The 19,519-nt window shown below is 32.8% G+C and overlaps 1 pseudogene; it reads left to right on the top strand.

Moving 5' to 3' along the window:
• The first annotated feature begins 1,056 nt into the window (after positions 1-1,056).
• The window catches only part of LOC110099449, a 21,787-nt pseudogene continuing 3,324 nt past the window's right edge, over positions 1,057-19,519 (top strand).

Raw genomic sequence — 19,519 nt, 5'->3', positions numbered from 1 at the left:
CGCAACATGCCGAACATCCAAACAACCAACATAATAGAAACCAGATAATTTTAGATTACCGAAAAAATGTTGGATCGTATCAAGATTCGGTCTACATAAGCCAAATTTACCAACTAAGGTGAATTGAAAAGGAGAAGCAAGTTTAAGAGCATCCTCATCAGAGAAAAGCATAGCCGGCACACCATTAAAATCTGATTGAGTTAAGTTAGGAATAGTATCACCCACCATCGGATTGCCAGATAGAACATCTTTAAACGATCTAGTTGGAGACTTAAAAGGCTCACCACCTTCTAGGTTGAAAAACCCTTTGTTATTGCCATGGATCGGGCTTGACGCCTTCCCCCAAGGGTTGGAGGCCAGAGCACCAGTCATAAGAAAGGCCATAGCTGGGTGCCAGAGCGCTGGGCGCCAGAGCACAGAGAGCACCCAAAACACGAGATCGCCAAAGCCACGAGCAGAAAATCAAAGGAAAGGAATAGGATCGAGTACGGAGAGAAGGGAAAACAAGGAACTCTAAAATCACTCGAGGCAGCGCTTAGGGCGAGAGGTTGACTAGAGCTTGGCGATCTGTGGTGGGCTATTCTTTTGTGAATGAAATAAGATAATTATTTTTATCTCTTTTACCATTTTAGTTTAGTATCTCAATATCAAGCTATAATGGCATATTTATAATGATATTTTATTCTAAATATCAGTTAATTATTTTTCTGCCATTATTTGTTATATAGAGAAAATATATGTATTTATTAATATTGAATTGTAAAATTATATTAATATATTTTATCTATTATACTTTTAACACAAATATTTCACCTTTTTATTTAAATAATTAATAATTATAATTACTTATAGTGATAAACTAAATATTTTTATTAAGAATGATAATATAATTAAAATATTTATGAAATAAACTTTTATTTTAAAATTTTTATTCACATACATTTATGCACATGCAATAAAACTAGTATATAAAGAAGTCATAAAAAAAAATTTAAGAAAAAAAACATCACAAAATAATGCTTAAGCAAGTTGATTCAGACTAATGAATAGTATGTAATGTGCTGTATTTTGGCGCTGGAAGTGCTTCACACTGTTAGTTCTGGTGGATTTGCTGGTGGTTTTGTCCGAGATGGGAGTTTTCATCTCGGTTTTAGCTTTATTTTTATTGCTCTTTGTCTTTTCCTTGTTTTCTTTTTCTGCTTCTATTTTTGCAGGTTGCTTCCACCTTGAGGAAGTTTTTGCCAGAAAGTCGGGTGATACTGCTTATTTGTGGATCTTTCTTATTTTTTGGGCGTTCTCTGATCGCCTTAGAATGTTGCTAGGTTTTAATGTATTTTGCTTAGATGGGGTTTTTTCGGCTTTTAGTTTTTGTTTTTCTTTTTGATGATTGTAGCTCTTTGAGCATTAGTTGGCTGAAAATTCCCTTTAAGGACTTGTAATCTGTTTTTAAATCAACGCGTAGGCCCCTATGTGGGTTTCCCCTAAAAAAAATAAAAAATAAAAAAATAAAAAAAAAAAAAAAAAAAGCTTAGAACATGACAAGTAAATAGAACATGAAAATTTTACAAAAAAAAAAATGGCACCATAATATAGAAAGAGGCTTTACCTTTAGCACAATTACATGAGAATTCAAAATGAATATCATTATATTTGTATGATCTCATAAAGTAAGTTCAATGGCCAATCTTCGTTTTACTTAAACAAAATTTTTCCACTTCCCAATGATCCACCACATAAACCATTTGTTTAACAGCATTAAAAGCAGAATTTCACATTGTTTCCGGTCGATCTCTATGTCCTCTTGAGTCTACTTTTATTCACTCATACAAAGTATTCATAAAATTGTACCAGTTCTTAAGTTTTTTTCAGCACAGGTAAACAAGTCACCTCTGCTTCCCATTCAAAGGTCAAGACATGCAAAAGGGCCAAGAGTCTTAACTGTTCATTGAGATTAAAAATTGGGCTGTCAGTAGGTACTCTTCTATCAATCAAGGGAATAAAGCTTCAGTGCCCCATTGTGTTCATCTTACTATTTTTGGCTCTTTTGAAAGACACGATAGGATGTTTTTTTAAATAAATGTATATCAGTCACCAAATCAATAAGTGATGGGGACTGGCATGACCAGAAAGGAAAAAAAATTGAAAAACTCTGATATGAAGTTTAGACCAATATGCCAAATTAATTAATTAGCTCTAATTGTCTAGATTTGCCCTTTGATAACTCTCTCTCTCTCTCTCTCTCTCTCTGTCTCCTCTCTCTCCTCTCTCTCTCTCTCTCTCTCTCTATTTTTTCTATCTAAATAATCTCTAAAATCCCTATCAACGAAAAGAGGCATGTTACACGAAAAAAAATGCTCAGAACCTTTAGAGTTAGATTATAAAGATCTAGCTCATGATCTGTTGTAGACTGCCGACTTTTTTGTACTTTCCAACTACCATTAGAAAAGAAGAAATCGTAGAAACGACCTAAGAATGGACGATAAGAAAATAGAGCAAGTTATTATGAACCTATTCTTATCCTAATTTTAGTTGAAAATGATCATACTTATACCGAATTTCATATGAATCAAACAAGTCCAAAATATTTTCCTTCCAAATTTAGAAAATGGTCATTTTGTTTTGTCATGTGTTGAATTCGATGGATTCAGCTTTTTTTCTGAATGGAAACTCTTGAAGGCTTGCTTTCAAGTTTAAGATCTCACAAATTCATAAAACTTCATCTATGTAATATTGTCCAGTGTTAAAAAATTAGAGAGAGAGAGATAGAGAGATAGAGAGAGAGAGAGAGAAGACTTGCTTTCAATTATGAGATCTCACATATTCAGAAAAGCTCAATATTCATGTGACAATGTCCACAGTTAAAAATTAAAGGGGAAGAGAGAGAGAGAGAGAGAGGGCGACCAATGAATTATGTAGGAGGTGCACTTACAGTGGCAATTGAGGAAATATTAAGTGATCCGCAAACCGGAAGTTGTGTTTCTCTTCGTAATTTCCCACAGTTTTATTGAACTGCAAGCGAGCTCTTAAGGCTTTTCATCTGTTAGAATTGCTTCAGTTCAAGAAAGCTGTGGAAAAATACAAAGAGAACCATCTTATTCTCATCTGTGCATGTACATACACACGGAGAGAGAGAGAGTGAGAGAGACGGAGAAAGAGAAAGTGAGAGAGAGATCAAAGTAGAGTGAAGAAGAGAGGAGTATAAGAGGGTATGTATATAGAAGAGTGTGGCACCTTGAAAGAGTGAACTCACCAATCCCTATAAGAATATAGGCACTGGCTCCTGTACTCATTTCTTTTGTAATTATTTCTTAGCTTTTTAATCTTTAATTTTCCTTTTATAAAGCCCGACCAGTTCCGGCCCATTGATTTGGAATTTATTATAAAATTTATTAAGTGCGTGATGAGAGCTTTGCAACAAAAGAAACTGATATCTTATGCACTAGTGGTGCTTCAATAAAAAAACAGTACGGTTTATAACCATTGGATTCGTCGCTGTATATGCTTATGTAGATTTCAGATGTATTGCTGCAAAATTATGAAGCATGCGCCACTTTTATCAACTTTATCCATGCATGCACCTATGGTGCAATTAGGGCTTTTATTCCCATCAGAATTGAATACTCTATTTCATGTTGTTTTTTTTTTTTTTTTTTTTTTTTTTTTTTTTTTTCAACAGTGCATTATTTTACAGTGCTGCAGTGCTCCGTAGCATAATTTTTTATATCATTTTTATTCATAGTTTCATCTTAATTATTTTGGTTTGGGTTTGGGATGGAAAATAAATTAATTACGAAGTATTTAAAAAAAAAAAATTATTCATGCAATCTCGAGTGTTCCGAATTTCTATATAATAATTAAATTTATAATGGAATAAAAAAATATGTATTAGAAGAGTTAGGGTGCAAAGCATAAATGCTCTAATCAGCTAAAGAGAGCATAAATGAATCTCCTAAAGAATAAAGAAAACGAAAAAGCAAAAAGTAGCCAATGGACCAAGAGCACGTAATGGCTGGTAGCTTATAAATTCCATCATTGAAGTCTTTAATGATGTTACTCGGAAAAAAAAAAAAAAAACAGTTCTAACGAGGCAATTTGTTATATCAGGATTAGGAATGAAAAATATTTGAAAAAAATTAAAATTTATTTTGTTTCTCCAAATATTTCGATGGCTTGGAAGACTGCCATTGGCAGCTTTGGTGATAGGAAGTACTGTTTGATTATTCCAAATTTGCACTTGAGAGGAGCCACTGTATGGTTGAGAAAAGTTAAGAGGAGCCACTGTATGGTTGAGAAAAATTAAGTTGTGACGCGCATCTGATGTAAGATGAGAAGATGCATCCAAATCCAAAAACTAGTCAATAGAAAGGGCAGACACTAGAGCAAGGAAGGCTTGTGGATTGGAATGAAATGAGAGGCCAATCTTGTGCCAGCATTTAAGAGCATAATGTCCGTTTAGTGGGGTTTCTAACCACAGGGTGGTCTTGATTTGGGTGTTTTATTTCTCCCCGGGGTGCTCTTCCCGCTGCTTGATCTTTTACTGTTTGTGGTTGGTTGGTTTTGTTTCTTCATCAGTGCGAGTATCCTGTTTTATGTTCGTTTCCTGGCTTGGTTGGTAACTGCTGTGGCAGATTATAACGGCTCTAATTGCAGAGGGTTTTTCTTTTTCAATCCGGCCTATCTGGTGTACTGGGATATTCCAGTTTATAATTTTGTTTTTGTTCTTGTTGCTTATTTTGATATTGCGATGAATAGTTTTAACTGGCTTTGGGGAGATGGTCTTTTTGTTTTGCAGGTGTTCTCTGTTAGTGGTTTGCTGATTGAGCCAAAAGAGGATTTCAGGTTTGCTTCGTTTTGGGGGCGGTTTCCTGGCCTCTTTAGAATGTTTTTAGATTTTTATGTACGGATGAGTAGTGGGGATCTCCAGCTCTTTGATTTTTCTTTTCTTTTTGTTGTAGCTCATCTGAGCATAGTGAGCTAGAGATCCCTTTATAGTCCTTGTTTCATTTTGGTTATATCAACGTGTAAGCCTGTCGGTGGATTTTTACAGAAAAAAAAAATCCTTCTTTGAACTTTGTTTGGCACTCAATATATTGTTGTGATTAAGATCATCTTCAAACTAAACTAGTTAACATGCAACCTCCTCAAGAAATAGGTACACAAATTCTTCCTCTACTAACAGTTTGAGGTGAAGCATGATGATGAGTTCATTCATGAACATCATCTAAAGAAAATATAGTTTCGCTCGACCCAATAGAAGAGTGATCTCGAGTCAATATAAAGCAATGAGAAAATATCATCCAAATTGATAGGTTTTGTTTTATCTGAATTGCGTTTTTAAAAGCTTGATAAAATAAAAGTAGTCAATTAAGTCTATAATGGGTCACAATAGACAACTCCCATTTCAATCTTTTCTCACGCCCTGTGTTTTCTCTACACTGCTAGAGTTTCATCCATAGCTTCCTCTTCTGGCCATCCTCTCAACCTCTACGGCTTCTCTGGTTTCAAATTAACCACTCATGAATTCTTGCTTACGTCAGATCATTGTTCAAGGAAGTTTTCTTTCATCATTTATTCATGATTTTCTTCCTGCTCTGCCTTGGGTCTACTAGGGTTTTTTTTGGTAGCATTATTTTCTTCATTTTTTTTTTCCATGATTCTTCCATCTTCAGTTGAATCTTTCACTTGAATGGAGGTTAATAAAGTTTTGGTGCAAGATCCGGGTTTCTTAGTTGGTTAAAACAAATCTCACTTCTTTAAAGATGCTCTTTCAGGGGCTTCCTCCTCGGTGACTTTCCTTGATCTCAAAGCTGTAACTTTTTTTGGGTTACCGTCAACTTGGATTTCAAAAGAGGAAATTGAGGCTCTCACAACCCCTTTCGAATTTGCTTTGATTTATAAATTTACCATATGCAGGCTTAAACTTGATGCTATTCGAAACTTCTTTTAAGTCTTAAGCTATATAGAGAATTTTCTGTTACTCTTCTGGATCCCTAGCATGTGTTGATCTAGCTTTCTAATGATATGGATTTCAATAGAATTTTCGCTCATAGATCTTATTATATTAGCAGCTGCTTTATGAAATTGATCAAATTGTCACCACTTTTTAAAGTTTATGTCGACCTCATATTGTGCTGAATATTCTTCTTTGATCTTCGACTCCATTTGTTTTCTCCACGTATTATCCACGATTTGGCTTCTTTATTTTGTAGGCATCTTAATACTGATAATGCTACTACAATAGGTACCAAACCATATGTTGCTCGTGTGTTGGTTAAAGTTGACATTACAAAGAAATATCCTATTAATGTGTGATTTGGGCAAAAAAAGTTGGATATATTCAAAAAGTTTTTATGGAAGAATTTCCTCAATTTTGTGAAAATTGTAAAACTTTGGATCATCTTAAGAATGGTTGTTATCTCTTCCACCCTCAATTAAGAAAAAAAATCATTTATGAACTTTAAAACCATGGAGAATACTTTGATTGTGACTGTTTCCTTAGCTCCTCTTGATAACACTCTGGCTTCTTCTAAAACTTATCCTCTAGAGGAAAATATGGCCCCTAAGGAAACTGCTGAACCGAACCCCCATATATAACTTTTAACATTGAAACTAATGAAACTATGTTTGTCATTATCCCTATCCTGGTTACTAATGCTCCTCTACTATGGTTTATTCCCCTGATGTATCTAACATGAATTATAAGGAGAGTTTTCTTGATAAGAGCACTAATCGATCCTAACAATAATATAAACCTACCTGTTGCTACTCCTCAAACTGCTATTTTCCTTGCTTGTGACAATATGTCAGGTAGTTTTTATGTTTCTAATTTAATGCCTATAATCACTACTCCAAAAAATCCTTCTTTTGATCGTCACCTTATGAATGTTTTGAAGGATTTTCTCCTTCAGCTGATATGGTTTTGAATTGGAAGGAAGGGAAAATCAACTCCTCTAAGGAACCTCTATTTATTGATACCTTGAAAGATTAAATTTCTAATTTTGATCATGATACTTATGATGATTTCAAGAAGGTTACCATTAATAAAAAAGAAGTTGGCAACCCTACTTCAAGTATAAAAGTTACTAGATCATAAGCTTATGCTAAAACTGATTATTATGATTAGTTCTATTATTTGGAACATTAGAGACATGGGTAAATTAGATACTCATTATTGTTTGCATAATTTATGTAGAATTCACCATATATCATTCTTGGATGTTCTTGAACCTATTGTTAATGTATCAAAACTTTTAATTTGTCAAAGGAAATTGGGGTTTTACTATTCTTATGCTAACATTTCTGGTAAAATTTGGTTATTTTGGAAAGGTGCTTTTAAACTATCGATTAATGGTGATTTTTAGCAAGTTGATCATTATAATTTCTCCATTTATAATGTTTCTCTTATGGGTTCTATTGTTTATGCTAAATGTATTAAATCTAGGATTTTGGTAATAATTATATTAGTTATTGGTTTATACTCATTGGTGTTAAAGGTTGTTATAGGATTTTAGTAATAATTATACTAGTCCTTAGTTTGTTCGAGGTGATTTTAACATTATGTCCACTACCTCTAAATAATTAGGTGGCTCCCCTTCTAATTTGGTTACTATTAATGATTTTATTAATATGTTGTTGAATGTGGCTTATCTGATATTGGTTTTATTGGTCCTAGGTTTACTTTGTCTATTGGTCAACTTTGGGAAAGATTAGATAGAATTTTTTTAACAATTTTTGTTTAGTCCTTGTTTTAGTACTTCTATTAAGCACCTCAACAATACTACTTCTGATCATTCTCCTTTGTTGGACAAAATTAGTTTGATTGATAATAATGGTTTAACTTTTTTGAGGCTGCAATACTTCAAATTCTAAAATCCATTAGTCTTCTTGAACTACAGGAGAAACCGTAATTTATGACAGTATTTCTGATGGACATATATACGACAGCCAAAATATCGACAAAAAAATTGGTGGTATTTTGACAAAAATTATCCAATAGTGGCGGATATATTGTCGATAATGTTTTGATGGCTAATTCTTTGGTAAAGCCATCGATAAGTTCTAACAAAAAAAATTTGCTAGCGGGTTTTATGCCGAAGCATTTCTGGCAGAACTGCCGGCAGAATAACAAATAGTTATTTAAACCCGATGTCTTTTGTCCCGCTGCTTGTCCACTAAAAAATTTTACAGTGAAAAAATTGGATGAAGCCCTATTTCTGTCTATTAGTGATCATCTACTTATATTTTTCTTCCTTTTCTCCCATTTGTTTATCCCTTCCTCCCGTTCGCCAGTTCGTCTCCCATGGTTCAACGCCTCATTTAATATGCAATTTTAATGACTAGTTTCCCACTACCTTGGCATCTAAGTGCTTTCAACTCTTATTACTTATACTTTCGGTCAATCTAAATAAATGATAAACATTTTTAAATAGAGTAACATTACAAAAAATGGGTATTTTCAGCATACAAAAGTTGCCAAAAATATACTATTTTCATTAAAAATATTAACTTTTCGATCGATTTCCTGTTATTAACTTAGAAGGAAATATTCATGAATTCAATCCATGCATACTCTACCTCGATTTGTAAATCAATATGAATTCTATGAATATGTAGGATAAAATTACCCCTCTAATATCTTCATATTATGCATGTGTAGGATAAATTTTTCATTTATAGATATTAGGAATCAAAGAAGTTAGATGTATAACTGTTTGACGCAAGAATGAAGGACATTAACAAATGAGTTCGTTAATGAGGTAAAATTTTTTATCCACACTACATGTCAGCTCCCTAGATTTCTCTTGAATGGAAGGTTTTATTGTCTGTGTTCTAAACATAAAAAATCAAGTGCATCTTACACCATATGAGGTAATTATTGATCTATATTATAGAAGATGTATGCCTTAATATTAGTATCTGACTTCTCATACTGAGTACTAGCTACACTTCAATTCTTAATGTGGTCCATCTAAGAGTTCTAATATAGCTGAGGAAGAAAATATCTGAACACTAGAGGACTTAGTTTATGATGTCATTGGGTCACAATTTGAACAATATATAGAAGAATCACCAAATAAGGAGGCATAGAACTTCAATGAATTTTCATATGATGCTCAACAATCAATTTGAAAGGGGTATACTATGCACTCATAGTTATCTATTACTGTGAAGATGTTAAGCATCAAGATAGAATGCAATATCCCCTATGAATATTTTAATCAATTTGTTGGGCTTCTTAAGGAGACCAATTCGAAATATAAAATAATTTCTATAGATTTATATCAGATTATGAAGTTGATTTTAAAACTTGGTTCGATATATACAAAAATAGATTATTGTGTTAATGGATACATGTTATATTATGAAGATGATGTATTAGAGATTGTCTGCCACCATTACAATGCAATAAGATTTAAACTAAAATCTGAGATAGAAAAAGTAGGAGAAACTGTTAGTAGGATATTTTACTTATCCATAATTTCTTGTTTGTAACATTTATATATATTTATGAGCTCTACTGCACATATGAGATGGCATATGAACACATCTCATATGTTAGTGTCTTGACAGATCTATTAGAAGTAGAGGTCAGGAAACACTTTAATCATACACATCCTACCTTCACCTTAGAATCAAGAAATATTAGATTAGTTTTATGCACATATGATTTTACTTTATTTTGCCAATCATCTTCACCTTAATCATATTGGCATGTGATAATTACCTCTTATAATCTTCATCTAGAGTTATGTATGACAACACCGTACATGTTTCTAACACTGATTATTCCGGGGCCATATAATCCAAAAGAAAATATTGATGTATTCTTACAACTTCTAATCAATTATTTAAATTTATTGTGGGAAGGAGTAAGTACATATGATATATCCACCAAATAAAACTTCATAATGAGGGCATCATTACTTTGGATAATTCATGATATGATATGATTTTAGGCTAGAACACTTATGGGAAGTTAGCTTCTAAATATTAAATAGAATTTACTTAATCATTCACTTGAAGCATGGAGGCAAGAACACTTGGTATCACTATTATTCTATGTTATTACGTACAAGTTATCTCTCTAGGAGAAATAAGAATGTTGTTACTAAAAATAAAATGGTGATGTTGTATAAAATTAAGAAATGAGAAAATATTTGAAAGAATAAGGTACATGGCCATAATAGTTGACTCTCCAATATTAGCAGATTATAGATTTTCAGGGGTATGGAGTCAATCATAATTAGAAAAAAAGAGCATCTTTTGCTCCTTATCATCTTTTGCTCCTTATTATAATGGAGAACAAACTTGATCAAACATAACTTAGATGTCATGCATATAGAAAAAAATATTTTTGATAATATATTCAACATAGTAATGGACATCAATGATAAAGCTAAAGATAATTTAAAAGTAAGGATGTATTTAAAGAAGATTTGTAGGAGGGAATTTCTAGAGTTGAAGGATGGTTAAAATGCAAAACTTCTAAAACCAAAAGCGCCATTCACCTTAACTTTGGAATATAGATGAGCAGTTTGTGAATGGTTGTAGACTCTAAAAGTACCTGATGGATATTCTTCCAATTTTAGTAGTTGCATTGACATGAGAATGGGGTGATTATTTGTATTAAAAAGTCACGACTGTCATATCTTCATGCAAAGTCTACTACCTATTGCCTTCAATTTTTTGTCAGATCTAATTTTAAATCCCTTGATTGAGCTATATATCTTCTTTAAGTATTTATGCTCCTCAAAATTGAATGCAAAGCACTTGATTAATATGGAGCAAATTATTCTTATTATTTTGTGTAAACTTGACAAGATTTTTTTCTACAATATATTTCGATTCTATAGAGCTTCAACTAGTAAATTTATCATATGAAGCTATAGTTGGTGGAACTATTTAGTACCAATGGATGTTATCTTTTGAGAGGTATTTAACTAAACTTAAGAAGACTATTAAGAACCAAGCACATCCTAAATGATTAATTTATGAAGCATATCTGATATACAAGATAACCCATATTACTTTGACAGTGTCTCAACTAATAAGGAGTAATGTACCTTAAAATCTAGGCATTAGAATTTTGTACTATTTGACTGATAAGGATATGAGAGCTACCACATTATAATCATTGCTTAAATATGATAAAGTTGAGCCATATCTCCAGTAAGTATGAGTTAACTTTTCATACATTTGTAACTCATAAGTCATAACAACATAAAATTTACAAGAGTTTCTTTAATGGTTTGAGTACATCAATATAATAAGAGTTCAAAAGACAGTTGAAATAAAATTTCCAAATTGGTTCAAAAATATAGTATGTACTCTGAATACTCTTTCTAACTTCTCTTAATGAGATAACATAGTAAACATGCTAATAAAAAACCTATATTTGATTAATCAATCAGGTCTACACTCAAGGCAATGATTTATATTATAAATGACCATGAAATCTAGCTTGTAGATAGAATAGATTAGTAAAATGTTGGTAAATTATTTTAGTCAATAGCTGCATATTCCAAACCAAATCTTGGTGTGAAGGTAGGAAGATAGAAATTTTTTGAGTTTATGTAAGAAGGAACACCCATATATGTGATGATTCTAAGTTTTTTTGTGTATTACAAGATAGTAGTAGTTACTTCTTTTTATTTTTTGTTACTCTACTTTAGTGTTGCTCTACTTTGTTTTAACATCTTAGTAGTATTTATAACTACTATGAAAATGCATGTTACTAATATTTTTTCAATATTGTTTGCAAATTACTTTTAGTGTTGAGCCCCCCCCCCCCTACATACCGAGGACATTCTTAACACTACTAAGATAATTTGTGAAATATTTGTTTACCTAGCACATTTCATCCTTGTTTTATCCATTGAAGAAGCCGACACATAAGATAAGAGACATCATACAAAGTAGGTTTGATGGTCCTTTTTTCTTGGAAGAAAATCCCAAAGAAATTGTGCAATTTATGGTTTAGAGAGTTTGAGGATAGTTATTAAACAAAATTATATATTGTATATTATATATTTTTGATTAAGTTAACAAAAATATTCTATATTGTATATTTTTATATGCTAAAAGATTTTTATTGGTTCCCTAAGCACAATGATAAGATTATAAAAATATTTAAGAAGTGCGAGTCAACTCACCTGCGAGACAAGTTTATGGACATTATGAAATCAAGCGATCGACCCCTCTGGATTTATGAGAGTGTATGGGCCAAGCTAACAAATGCTTGGGTTCGCTTGGATTATAGTAGGAGGAGGAAGTAGAATATACAGAATAGAGCTCCTGACATTGGGGGCATGGGTAGTTCACTCCATATTATGTGCTTAATTCAACACATTGAGCATGTTTGGTAAGAATATTAAAAGATTTTTATAATTTAATTTGGTATGAATGCTAATATAAGTATATTATAGAAAAAGCTACTGAGTAGAGAACCAACCACTGTTGAGTTGCATAGTCATTCCCACAAATGGTAGGAGGACCAACAATGGTTTGATGAGTGAGTAAGGAGAGCCTACATGGGTATATAAGTTTAATATTCTAAGAGTCAAGTGTAAATTGATTAATCTTGTATTAACATTTGTTGGAAGCGTATACACAACTTTGAGAGAGCCAGGTTTGAGCAAGTAAGGCTTCTTTTGGGGAATCTATAGATTATTCTGACTACCATAGTTTGTCTCAAGCAGTATGTTAAATGCTAAAAGGATGAGTATATAGATTAAGCTCACAAGCCTATGCATAAGTATACCTCTAGTGGTTACAACTTCTTTGTAGGTAACCAGGATACTTTATATAACCATATGTGGCTGCCCATAGAGTATAACTAGATCAAGTCCAAAAAACATAAGTTGACATGCAAATGCAGATGCAATAGTAAGATATTGGTGGAGTTACGAAGAATGTGGGAGTAGTTCAGTGGGAAGCAGCCAACATCAGTAGAGGAGGAGAATGATATAACTAATTATGATTAAACTTTTTATTTTTACTTGACAATTTATTACTATGTGTTTGTACTATTTATGTTCCACTTTAATGTGTTATGAACTTGATGTTTATTTTAGTATACTTTATGCTTAATGAGTTATTTTATTATTTTGTGATCAAATGCCTTATTACATATACCATTAGTATTTCTGTTGGAAGTTGAAATGTGCATAAGATAGATATATCTTTTTACATAATTATTTTGTTGTTGAATAATTAAGAGGAAGGTCTATTTTTTATTTTTCTATAGGTTTCCTATGGATTTTTTTAGGCTAATTCACCAGAAATGATTATAAAATGAATTGTTATAGCATTTTTTACAGTAATTTTTTTTCAGTAACTCTAGCAGATATTTCGTCTTTCATATCCACTTATTATGTCGGTGGAAATAATCGGCAGCTTGATTGCTAGTATTTTGGAGGTTATTTTATATCAGAAATACCGACAAAAAACCCGCCAAAAAAAGGGATATAGAACCTTCATTTTTTTAGAGGACCTTTCCATCAAAAATTGTTGGTGAATCTGCCATAAATATTTCTGGTGGTCAAGTTTTTATATTTTTGATGCACATTTTATCGCCAACCCTTTTTTCGTTGGAAATCAATTGGAAAGTCATTTTGTCTGATGAAAATAGTTCATTTCTGATGGCTTTTGATCGCTAGAATTACCCATTTTTTCTATATTATTGGAGCAAGTGGTGTGGCATGTTGAATGAGTGTGGTTTTGGTTGTAAAACTCTTAATGATTTAACTCATGCATTTTCTCTCAAATTATGCTTTTTCTTTTGCACTAATAAAAGTTTATGTCTAAATTTATGACATTAAAATATTATGTTAGCAAGCATCCTCTCATTTGTCATTTTAAAGTTCAGGATTCTTCTATTTGGAAAATTCTTTGGTCTATAAAATAGGAGGCTGAAGAACTCATTCAATGGGCTATTGGTAAAGGAAATGTTTTTTTGGCAATATCATTGGATGGAAAAGAGTTTTGTTGATGGTTTCATACACTCTCATTCCACTTCTTATATTAAAGTGAATCATTCCATTCTGGAGGATAAATGGGACTCCATTAAACTAGGGGATTTTATTCCTTCCAACTTGGTGGATCAAATTATCAAAATTTCTTCATGATTAAAAAAAGAAGATTGCATTATGTTTATGCTTTCAAATTATTGTAACTCTATTCTTAAGGATGCCTAAAACTCTTTTAGATGCAATCTTCCTCCATCTGTCATTTTTTTATGACATGGCATAAAAGTATCCAAGTTCCTATGCTATTTTAACTTGGAGAATTCTATATAATTTTTTTCCTATTGATGACATCCTTTTATGCAAATGTTTCTATTTACCTTCTAACTTCCAGTGCTGCTAACATATTGAAACTTTAAATCACGTATTTGTTACTGACCCTATTGTTGCTAAAGTTTGGATTTTTTAAATGAGATTTTTAAAGGCAATGTTTATAAGAGTAGTTGAAACATTCATTCTATTTTGGTAGCCTAGTTTCTTCCATCTAAAGTTCACATTAATATATATATATATATATATATATATATATATCAATCCTATTTTAATTCTCTAGTTCCTTTGGTTGGAAAGAAATAATTCCATGTTAAAATATATTAAAATGAATAGTATAAGAATTATTTCTAGAATTATAGACAAAGGTTTATAGCTCTTCTCCACCATTGCAGGCCTATAAAAGTTTAAAAGATTGCTAGTTCTTTGCTCCTATTTTTTGTATTACTCTTGTTAACAGATTCATTAACAAGGAGAACTATAGGAAAATTAATAGTTTGTGTAGATTTGTAGTGAAATTTTTTTTCTCAGAAATTAAGATAGATAGGTGACGAAAGTATTCATCACTAATCCATCGCAAATGCAATATAAAAAAACCTATCTAAATTGGCTAACTGGTTATTTTTTTTCATTTTCTCCTATTTTAGACCGCGACATTGCTTAGTTCCAGCATGTGAATTTCCTCTATGTCATCGCCTCCTTCAACTATGTTCCTTCTTATCGCATCTGAAAGTCACACTTCAATCCTCACCATTCTTCTTCATCATTGTAGCCATCATCTCCCCTTTGATCGTGAATTGCTCGAAAGTAGTGATGGGAGCTCTCTCGCTATAAAGGTACTGGCTTTCTCCCATTCACATGCTTCTTTAGCCAAATTGGTTAAATCCATTGAACTTAATTAGTATTTAGTAAATATGGGATTTATGACAAATTAGAGAGGAACATAGGATTTATTTGGCCGTGAGAACTACTCGCTGCTCTTTGGCAAGATTTAGCAGAAATCCTGCTCAAATCTTGTATAAATCTTGTTGCAAAACAACCTCTACAAATAAAATTTAAGACCAAATAATTTTTCTTTTGTCATAGATGTTCTTAGTATAACATTTGCAAGAGGATGTACCTAGATTCATGCTTTTTGCTAATGATATTCTTCTTATTGATAAGACTGGAGAGGAAGTTGATGAAAAACTAGAATTATGGGGTTAACCTTAGAATCTATAGGCTTTCATTTGAGTAGATCTATAGTATAATATATGAAATGTAATTTTAGTGTATTAGACCTAGTGGTGGGATTTTAACATTGAGTGATCGAATCTTTACAAAGAGTGCACATTTTAATTATCTTGATTCTGCTGTCAAGGCCATAGTGAAATAGATGGAGATATTATAATTATAATATATATTTTTTAAGTGTTTCACTGAGAGGCACTCTGCTAGGTTTTACCACCTTAATTCGGTACTTGTTTGGTCACCTTTGATGCTCAGAGAAGCTTTCTTAACTCGCTTTTTATTATTTTTTTTTGTGTTTTGGACAACCATTGGTTGGTGGTGGGGTTTGATTTTAATTTTTTTGGGGGGCATATCATCGATTATGGTGAATAAGTCCTCTCTTTCTTATCCTTGTGTTGGGGTAAACATCAATCAAAATCCTTTAAGGATGTGTTGGCCTATTCTTCTTCCCCCCCTTTTTTTTTGGACCTGACGGTTACTATTGATCAATGTTTGACCTCTCTTTATATCTCAAAGAAGGAGATCTAGGCCTTAGCTGCACCCTTCGAGTTCTTTCTTGTTGGAAATTTTTTTGGTTACAGACCTTCTCTTGATGGGATTAGAATTTTTTCTTTCACTTGAAACTTTCAGTCAAGTTTTATGTAACTCTTTGAATCATAGGTATGTTTTGATTAATTTATCAAATGATTTGATTATAGTAGGATTTTTGCTTGGGTTCGTATTATGTTATCAACTATTTTATGAAGTTAATCAAATGGTCCCCTTTGTTTGATCTTAGTGAAGAATCTTGTGTGATTTCTATTTGGATTTCCTTTCCTGAGCTTTGACATCAATTATTTTCTCAAAGCATTTTATTTGGGTTGGGCTCCCTCTTTAGCCGTCTCGTCCAAATGGATGATGCTACTGCATCTGGATTGAGGCCTTCAGTTGCTAATATTTTAGTCAACCTTGACATCACTAAGAATTATTAAAATGAGGGTTAACTCAGTCTATAAAAGTTTGGTTATGTTCAAAAAGTTCTTATGAACGATTTTACTTATTTCTATGAGCATTGTAAATGTATTGGTCATGGAAAATCAAAATGTTTTTATTTACATCCTCATTTGACAAAAGCTAAAATTCAAAAAGTTAATGGTAGAGTTGTGGATATTGCTGATGAGCAAGGTGTTGTCCCTATCTCTTCTAATGTTTAGATGGGTTAAATCTTGTGGTGGACATTTGAGCTACTTCTATTGATAACACGCTAGATCATTCCAACGTTAATGATGTTTTTGTTCTTAACGGTAATATTGATAATCCAGGTTTGACTATTGAGGTTTACTTATTTAACTCCTCTTTGGCTTATAATGATAAGAATTTTCTCACTGATCATAATATAAAAATTGTTGCTGGTGAGCCTTCTGGGAGTATTGATGTTCCTAACTTAGTCCTGATTATTCTCATTCTCATTTCCTTGCTTTCTAAAGACGACCTAGTGAATAATGTGGTTAATTAGGCTCTACCAAGGATTTTAAGATTTTGTAAGGGGCCCTAATGTAATTTCTAATGAATCTAATTGCACCTAAGGGTGTTAATATTTGACACAACCCGAAAAGCCCACATGAACCTGACCCACAAATTCTGTCTTAGAGTCAACCTGGACCCAAAATAGGTATGGTTCAGGTTCAACAAATCGACCTGATTCAAAAATTGAGTTGAGTTTGGGTTAACCTAGAATCCTAAAATTGACCCATTTTTTACCCGGAATCTTGAGATCGACCCATATTTGACCCAAAAATTGGAGATTAACCCATTTTGACCTAAAAACTAGTAATTTTTGGTTTGCCTTGGGTCATTCGGGTCATGTCAGGTTGACAAAAACTCGAAGTGGGTCGGGTTCAGGTCCAAAAAATCGTTGAAATTTTCCAAAAAGTCAAAAAACTTATCTCAACCGATGAAAATGGCCGTCAGTAATCAGCCTTTTCTTGTAGTGTCAGGTTCGGGTTGACCTGAATAGTGCCGAGTATGTTTCGGGTTTGACACAAACCTGACCTATGACCCAAAATTGACACCCTTAGTTGCACCCTATTACACTTTATGCTTCCATTTGGTATGATGGGGAGTTTAACTTAAATGATGTGTGTGTGTATCATTTGGATATTCATGATCTTATTGAGCTTAACATTATTAAAGTTTCCAATGGGGTGGTGCTCTTGTTGTTGCGTGTATTTGGTAAACTGCCAAAAAATTGTCAGAAAATTTATGAACCGCCGGAAAACTTATATTAACCGCCAAAAATTGCCACCGTTAACTGGTGATTTTCTTGTAGTGTAAGCTGTTGGATTTAGGTTACTCTTGCTGGGTTTCTTTCCTAGATCTTGCGTGTGTCACTGTTTTGTTGTTGTTCTTTCTTTCTTCTAATTTGGTTTTCCATACCTATTTTATGTAGGTGATGCTGGGGGTCTAAGTAATTTATGTTTGTATTTTTCTTGATGTCTTCTAGTGCTGTAGATTTTGTTAGATTTATTTGCTGGTGGTTCATGTTGGTTTTGATTTTTTGTGGCTCCTTTCGTATTCCCATATTCTTTGAAGATCTCTTTATTTTTGGGTTGATGGCTCTTGAGTGCCCTTAGATTTTTTTATAGGTTATATTTGCTTGTATTAGATGGGATCTTGGCTCATGGGGTTTTATTTTTCTTTGGATGGTAGCTCTCTTGAGCAATAGTGAGCATTAGATCCCTTTTAAGGACTTGTACTTTTAACCACCGCCTGAGTTTGCTGATGCTGTCGGCCTTCATCCCTTCAACAATGCTCCTCCTCCGGTGATCTCCCTCTCTCAAGCGAAGCTGCGAGCAATCTCTCATTCCGGCTTCGATTTATGCGTCATTGATAGGGGTAAAAGTTCTCTGGTGAGACCCTAGATTTTTAAGTGGTATAAATTCCTCTCGCTCGTTTGTTGACGCGCTTTCAGGGGCTTCCTCTTCCGATGCCTTCCTTGATCTCAAAGCCATAACCTATCGGGGGCTGTCGGCTCTATGGATCTGAAAGCAACAACCTTTTAATATTTTTTCATGTTGGCCCCTCGGCGAGTTTTATCTTAAAAAAGGATCTGCAAAAAAAATTTAAAAAAAAGAAAGAAAATGTGGATAAAATTCAAATTTAACTTCAAAAACTTTCATTTTATCCTATGAAAAATTCATTTTTCATTATGTGATGTTTGAGATGTTATATCAAATATTCATAAATCATTCAAAATTAATTTTATTCATATAATATTAAATATTTCCAACTTGGATATGAAAAATAAATTTCTAATTTAATGAAAATTTTTATTAAAAAATTTTATTTATGACTTTGGTTGCAAATCATAAAGGCCAAATTTTCGGAACAAGCACGGTTGATGTAGTATTTAGTGAAAAAAGCTTAATAAGAAAACAATTTAAAAAAGAGCAAATACGCTTTACCTTTTGGCACACTCATTAAATGCGTCACTTAAAAACGCGCATTCAAAGAATGCACGGAATTGTTCAGCGCATTCAAGAATGCGCTGAACAGGTCAGCGCATGTGATGCCCCAGAATCAAATAGTGAAAGGATTCGTCTGACATTCTGATCGAACTCCATTCCAGTTGCCTTGCTCGGACCTGAAAATTTAAACCACATATAATGAGCTTACAAAGCCCAACAGGTCACCAAAGCCTACAACTGAAATCAAAGCACGGCAATGCTATCAATATGCAGGTCAATAAAATCTAGTTAATCAATGGTCAATGAATCTATGCAATGCAGAAATCCGTCGTCAATGAAATCAAATCTATACAGCAGAAATCAAATCAGTACGGAAATCAATAGTCCAAATCAGTACGGAAATCAATAGTCGATTATCAATACAGCGGTAGAAACATCGATAAATCAATACGTCTCAGCAATCAAATCAATAGGTGCTCCTAATCAATATCCAATCAACGTGGTAGTGTCTATCAATCTATACTATCTATACTATCAGGTCAATCCACC

Source organism: Dendrobium catenatum, unplaced genomic scaffold, assembly GCF_001605985.2.
Source record: "Dendrobium catenatum unplaced genomic scaffold, ASM160598v2 fragScaff_scaffold_1636, whole genome shotgun sequence".
NCBI lineage: Eukaryota > Viridiplantae > Streptophyta > Magnoliopsida > Asparagales > Orchidaceae > Dendrobium > Dendrobium catenatum.
Note: the sequence above shows the minus strand (reverse complement) of the source record. Positions and strands in the feature narration are given on the sequence as shown.